This window comes from Pantherophis guttatus, chromosome 3, assembly GCF_059756535.1.
Source record: "Pantherophis guttatus breed Tessera chromosome 3, ASM5975653v1, whole genome shotgun sequence".
Lineage (NCBI taxonomy): Eukaryota > Metazoa > Chordata > Lepidosauria > Squamata > Colubridae > Pantherophis > Pantherophis guttatus.
In genome coordinates, this window is record NC_142065.1 from 25,501,743 (window position 1) to 25,509,162 (window position 7,420).

The window sequence follows — 7,420 nt, forward strand, 5'->3', positions numbered from 1 at the left end:
ACTGATGCATGGATGCAACGTTTCTTACAAAAAGTTGCCAAAGAGGGAGAAAAATAATACATATTAATAAGGCAGATACAAGCGAGGTGTTTTAGTTAGGAAAAAAATATTTATTAATAAGGCAGATGCAAGTGAGGTGTTTTAGTTAGGAAAACTAGTGGGAAAGGATTAGCTTTCCTCCTTACATATTATTATTAATATGTAGTACAGTAGGTGGATTCTGTGTCGCCTCCGCTCCCCTATTCAAGGCGTGGAGTTACAGGTAGCAGGTTGTCTGCTGGGTTCTTTAGAACAGGGATCTCCAACCTTGGCAACGTTAAGACTTGTGGACTTCAACTCCCAGAGTTCCTCAGCCAGCAAAGCTGGCTGAGGAACTCTGGGAGTTGAAGTCCACAAGTCTTAACGTTGCCAAGGTTGGAGACCCCTGCCTTAGAAGCGCTACACTGGAGTAAGCGCATGCAGCATCGTCCTGGTTTACACCTGCCCTCTTAGGCATCCTGTATTTAAAATATTTGATAACTCTTTCAAGAGACCTGGTAGCCCCCACCAGCATGGACTGGACCGGATTTACTTTCCCGGTGGGTTGCAAATGTCGAAAGATCGTATAAACTTCACGAAAGTCTCCCGGGGATGAAGCTGATCGTCACAACCAGAAATGCCGGGGGGGCGGGGCGGGGGAATGCACAACGCAGAATCCGCTTCCATCTTGTTCGCCTAAAAACACGCTTGTCGCTTCCAAAACTACCGTAGCGCAGCGGCAACGAGCAACGATAGTTTCTTATGAAAGGTCGGCAGGTATCGAGTTCGAGACCGCGCTTGGATACCCCGTCTTCCCTGCAAGCGTCCTAGCGCCTGAGACTGTTCGTGTCAGAGGCGTATTCACTTACTTGCTAGAAAAGTTGCTCCAGGCCAAGTGCCCATTTCCCCGTGGATTCAGGGTTCCACCGGCCAGGGCATAATTTTAGTCCGCGATGATCACTTATCCGGTTCCCAATTGTTTTGGGTTCCTTGCACGACGGGAGGGGGCGCTGTAAGACATCCCAGGACTCAAACAAAAGGCAGAACTTTCTCTGCCCCAATGCCAGTCCCGTGTCTTTCTTTCTGAATAGCCATGGGTCTGTTCCAGCATTTTTTTTTGGGTCATGAGCATGTCTAAACCTGTGTTTTTCAAACTTTTCTCAGAATTTTCCAGCCAACCATGAATTCTGTGAGTTGAGGTCCATCCATCTGAAAGCTGCTGACACTGGTCTACAGTGCTTATCTGCACACTCTGAACCAGGGGTGAAATCCAGCAGGTTCTGACATGGTAGCAGAAATTTTGAGTAGTTCGGAGAACTGGCAAATACCACCTCTGGCTGGCCTCAGAGTGGGGTAGGAATGGGGATTTTGCAGTATCCTTCCCCTGGAGTGGGGTGGGAATGGAGATTTTGCAGTATCCTTCCCCTGCCACGCTCACCAAGCCACATCCAGCAAGCCACACCACGCCCACCAAGCACACCCACAGAACCAGTAGTAAAAAAATTTGGATTTCACCACTGCTCTGAACCATATATCTTATCATTATATCATATTATATTATGTGTTCTTATTATATATTATATCATATCTTCTCATCAGTCCTATCACCCATCTCCTCCCACTTATGTCTGTATGACTGTAACTTGTTGTATCCTTACGATTTATATTGTTTCCTAATATGATTTGATTGCTTATTTGTACCCTATGACTATCATTGTACCTTATGATTCTTAACGAATGTATCTTTTCTTTTTATGTACATTGAGAGCATATGCTGCTCTCAATGTACATTGCCCAATCACACTTGGCCAATAAAGAATTGCATTGTATTGTATAGAAATCATCATCATCATCATCATCATCATCATCATCATCATCATCATCATCATCATCTTTTTAGCCATTGTCTATCTACTGCAGGATGAAGGCCTCTTCTACATGTTTCCAACCAATACTGAGTTTTCTTTTGCCAGTTGGGCCCTGCATTACCGGCTAATGTCGTCGATACATCTTGTTTTAGATCTCTTTCATGGATGCCTTTTTATCAAGTGGAATCCATTCAATGACTGCCTTGGTCTACCTGTCATCAGTTCTTCTTGCTATGTGACCAACCCATTTCCATTCCATTTCGTTTACTCTCTTGATAATATATTTTTGTTTGTTCTCTAATCCATGGGCAGGTCTTTCTATCTTGTCTTGTAATGCTGAGCATATGTATCTTTCCATGACTCTTTGTACCAATTGTAGCTTAAAAAAATCTGTTTGCATTAGTGTAAGAAGTTCTGTCCACAAGAGAAACTGACGGAGTGGGAAAGAAAGAGGAAGGGAAAATAACTAAAATCTTTCATGGGGCTGAAATATCCGACACTCTCCAATTATAGGAACAGGAAAAGGGGGAAGAAAAGTGTGGGAAATTGGTCTTTTGGAGTCCCTTTGCCCCCTTAATTCTCTCAATTTCCGCAAGTTTAAGAGATGTAGACCTGAATTCTCAGAGTTTCTCAGGAGAACGCTGAGGTTCTCCTGAGAAGCTTGCTGAGGTTGAGACACTGTTCTAGGGCATGGAGGCTGAAGAACTACTTCTATTTCAGCTGCTTTGGAGAACAAACACCACAATACAGTAGTTCATTTTCTTTATCAACACTGGAACTTAGAAGAGTTTTTCAAGCATGCTGGCTGGGGAATTCTGGGAGTTGAAAACCATGTGTGTGAGAAAGAGAAGGGAGGGAGGGGAGGGAAGGGAAGGGAAGGGAGAGAGAGATGTCAAAATGGTGGCTCTAACTTCTGCGACACAAGCTCTACCCTGTGTTATATGCATGATTGACGGTAACCCAATCACAGCCACCATCTTGATTTTGTTTTGTTTTTTACCCCTTTATGGACTTCCAGCTGGAGGTCACAGATTTACTTCTGTTTTCCACAAGCATTTATAATTTCAGCAAACTAATCTTTAAAAAAAATTTTCACTGCTGCTGAATCAGGTGCTTTATATTTTTACAAGATGCCAAAATATCCTGGCTCCCCTTCAGCCTATGTTCCCTTTCCTAATTATGTTTCTTAGCATCAGGAAACAACCCCCCCCATCTTGTTTTCAGGATTAATTAACCTCTAGTAATCATAGATAGCATTTACAATAGAATGCCTAATTTTGTATAAACTATTTCCAAACAGTTTCGGTTTGTAATGTGAGGATCATGTAATAAAGAGATGGAAACCTGATTATACCATGCTGATTTTCTTCAGCTGGATCCAGTAATTCTTCCTTATACAAAAACTTAAAACACTTGAAGGAAGTTGCCAAGTTTGAAAAATACTGACTTAGAGGAGCCACTGGGGAGAGTGTGTATGTGTGTGTGTGTGTGAGAGAGAGGGGGGGAATATCACACAAAATATTTTGGCTAGTGGACATATTTGGAATTTTGAAAGCATGTTAGGCCACCATAAGAAGATTGATCCATTCATGAAATTGCTACCATTGTGACATGCAAGTCCCAGAATGATGAAAGTCAGGCAGAAGAGACAAACCCCACAGGCCTTCTGCTACGTTTCCTCAAATGGCCTTTATATCATAACATGCCTTGCATATGTCTTCACTCTTGAAGACAGTTGCCTGTTTTCATCCAACAGGGCTCACTCCAGAATATTCTGAATTCCCACTGCAGGTTGAGTTAAAAACTGCTGAACCACACATTTTTCTCCTAGTATGATCCATGTGAACTGGTTCCAAGATAAGGAACCATTAAATGTTGGGGTCTCTCACATAGACTTCGTAGTTGGCACCAATGTTTTGTACTCCAGGAGAAGCCTTCTGAGAGTCACATCATTGATGGAAATTGAGAATTATGAGGCTTATTTGCAGAGTAGAACACACCATTAAAATATGTTGTAGAAATTGTGATTGTGTTTGTGTGTGTGTGTTGTGTATAAGCATGCTGAGTCCTGTCCGTTTAGACAGCTGAATTGATAAAATCCTTGACCAAACAACATGTGGGCTGAAAGGGGGGCCAAAAATGCACTCTAGATAAAGCCACGTGAATAGAAAAGCAGTGAGGCAGCAGCTTAAATGTGACCTGACCTGCATTCTGACACTCTTTCACTGCAGGACACACAGCAGCACATTTTGGCTTTCGGTCTGAAATGGTCATCTGTGAAAATACCACATACTGTGGCAAGGAGATTAAATTTTGCCTACAGAGAGCTTTGAAGACAGTCATTTCTAATTATTAATGTTATGGTGTAGCTATTGCAGTCAAGGCCATGACTGCTCCCTATGACTGCAAGTAATGTGAACATGGACAGATCGGCCCCTGGATTTTACAAGTGATGGGACCCTTGAAAGGCAAAGCACTTCTGGCCTGTTTGCACAGCATTGCTAACGTGCTCTGGGAGCAAAGATACTGCCCCCTGAAAACACTCTAACCCAGTTAATTAACCTCAACAACTAACTCATAGGGGGTTAGCTTCAATGTTAAGCTACCCCAGGACTACACTAACTCACTTGCCCTGGTCAGTAGTGTCAGGCAAACTGCTAACTGGGGAAATAATTGTCCATTCCCACTTCTGAGGCAGAACTGAAGCTCTAGAATGGCCCAGGAAAATGGGAATTCACCAAACATGAGTCTTCCATCTCCTGTTTATCCTTTATTTCCTTGGGCTACACGGGATGGACGAAATGGAACTGAAGATGTTAGTGGGATAATGCCCATACAGCCTCTGATGGTGCTAACCTTGAATACAACCAGAGAACATTTCTTTTACTCCTGGTAACCAAAATAATACAAATACCATGGTATTCACCTTCTTTTGCAGTTTCTGAACGGCATACTTCAAAATGACAGATTCCCAATTAAACAAGTTAATGGGATGTTTTTTTTTCCAAATTAGGAACTCTTGATTATTTCCTGGGAGAAATAATAATACACCTGGGGGTAATTTGCAGCTGGCAACCAAATTGGAAATTATAATGGCCTGTCTACTGGAATCAGGATGTATGACTTCCCAGATAGAAAAAAGAAATACTATTTTGAGAAATGAAGGAGCATGAATATTGGTAAATACCTGTGGATTTTCTCAGCAGTAAAAAAAAAAAAAATGCCACAGCTAAGAGCCAATGATTGGCTTAACCATTCAGGCTGGAATGATAATTGAATTTATTTTTGCAAATGCAAAATTGTAAATGGGTAAAAACTGTGATCTCCATTTAAGATGAGTGCTTGGGATTTTTAACAAAATGATTTTTGGGGATTTTGTTTTAAAAAACAGTTGGTAGGAGGGGATGATGTTCCCAGACACTATTGCTGTATGCTGACTTCCTTGCCGAAGTCTGCTTATTTTCCATTACTCTCAGATTAATGCAGGGATCCTTATGACCTGCATAGGATGATTGTGCCTCAGCCCAGCTTCCTTGCCTAAAAGGAACCTTTTTATTTAAGGAAGCTGTTTACTATAAGCAGTTAATTTACTTTGCAAACCAGGGGTGTCTGCACATTAAAACTGAGTGGAGCTTTAACTGCATTGCCACAGGTCTCTTGACCTTTTTTTTTATTATTTGATTTATATGATTTGATTATTTCATTTACCTTTGACCATAACATACAGGCACACCTGCTGTGAAGCATATACTTGTTTAGTCAACAAATCTGACAACAACAAACAACAAATCAACAGAGCCTGGATAGCTCTGCAGACAAAGGCACTGTAATTTAACACCAGCTGTCTGCAATTAAAGTAAGTTCGAATCTCGCCAGGCTCAAGGTTGACTCAGCCTTCCATCCTTTCTAAGGTAGGTAAATTGAGGACCCAGTTTGTGGGGGCAATAAGCTGACTTTGTATAAATATACAAAAGTATGAAGGCTATTGCTTAACGCACTGTAAACCGCCCTGAGTCTCCGGAGAAGGGAGGCATATAAATCAAATTTAAAAAAAAATGAAAATTGCCCTCATTTGTATTTGTGCCTTTTATAAAAGATTGGACAACTAAACTCAGCAAGTGATTATTTTCACACATGTAAAATTACTAGTTAATAACTACAAAACAAGTTGCTATTAAAGATACAGTTACGATGACTGCAGTCAGCAACCTGAAAACCTGAGTGTATTTTAAAAATCTTTTCTATATTGAAGGAAAATTGAACAGTATTTTGAAGTGGAAATGAATACAGTATACTGTAAAAGCAAACCAAAGTAGCTTAATTTGATTGAGCATCAAGACTTGGTGAAAAGTAAAATATTGTCTACAGCTAACAGATGTCGCTCTCCTTTTCAATTAAGCTCTGATCATTGTTCCTTCTCCAGCTACAGAATTTAATATATATCTTCAGGGAGGAAAACAGTAGAACAGAACTATTACAGTAAAATTATATATTATAAACCCTGATTTGTATTTCACCTTTAACATGTAGTTTAACAAGGTATCTTCAATGACAAAGAAAATACCCCGCAACATATTTTCCTGTATATAATCTGTATATACAGAGACAGTCACTTAGACATATATGGGGTTCCTAATGAAATAAACTACAATTGATTTGGCTACAACAGTCTGTACAAATTAGAGGATGCATTTCTTAAGAAGATCAAATAACCCTTATACTTTACTCTCCTATTAAAACCACAAATTAACTTATAGCTCTGATTCTTTAGAAGGTACATCTATATGTGATCACTAAGAGTTGACATCAACTTGATAGCATATAAATTTAATAAATAAAAATTAAAATAATGACTTTTAATAAAACAACAATTACAAAACCCAAAGAACTAAAGGCAATGCAATTGAAAAGTCCTTCATTTGTGCAACATCTGGGCAATGTCAACATCACAAAGCCCCTTTTGTATATACTGCCAGAGGTATCCTAGTTGTTAAATGACTTATATATCAGCACCAACATCTTGAAGTAAATGTGAAAATCAATGGGAAGACAGTGAGCATCACAGAGAGTAAGTATCGTATGATTTTGATGTTGTGTATTGTTTTATAACCTTGCCACAGTAATATTCTAGCCAATCTAAAGCCTTCAAAAAGTCTTCCACACCACAGGAAAGAATCTATAGATCAGTGGGATGCACAGGCCCAGATGATCCATTGGAAACTAAGAAGAAAATATTAGAACATTGTTTGTTTCATCATTAGATGAATTATTTAATTATTGTTGTGTTCTATGATGCACCTAATATATTGGTTTTAAAGTGCTATATTGTGGCCATATAATTTTTAAATAAATTAATAAACATATTCTATTGGATGTTCAGACTCAACATTTTGACTGATCAATATGTACAATCAAAACTGCTATTACAGATGATGGAATCCTACAACTGGTCCCTCTCCTTTTCTGGGGATTGGCAGGGGTATTTCCTGCTGACTGGTGATATGGAGAAAAGTGTAGACTGCAAAGCTAGAAGA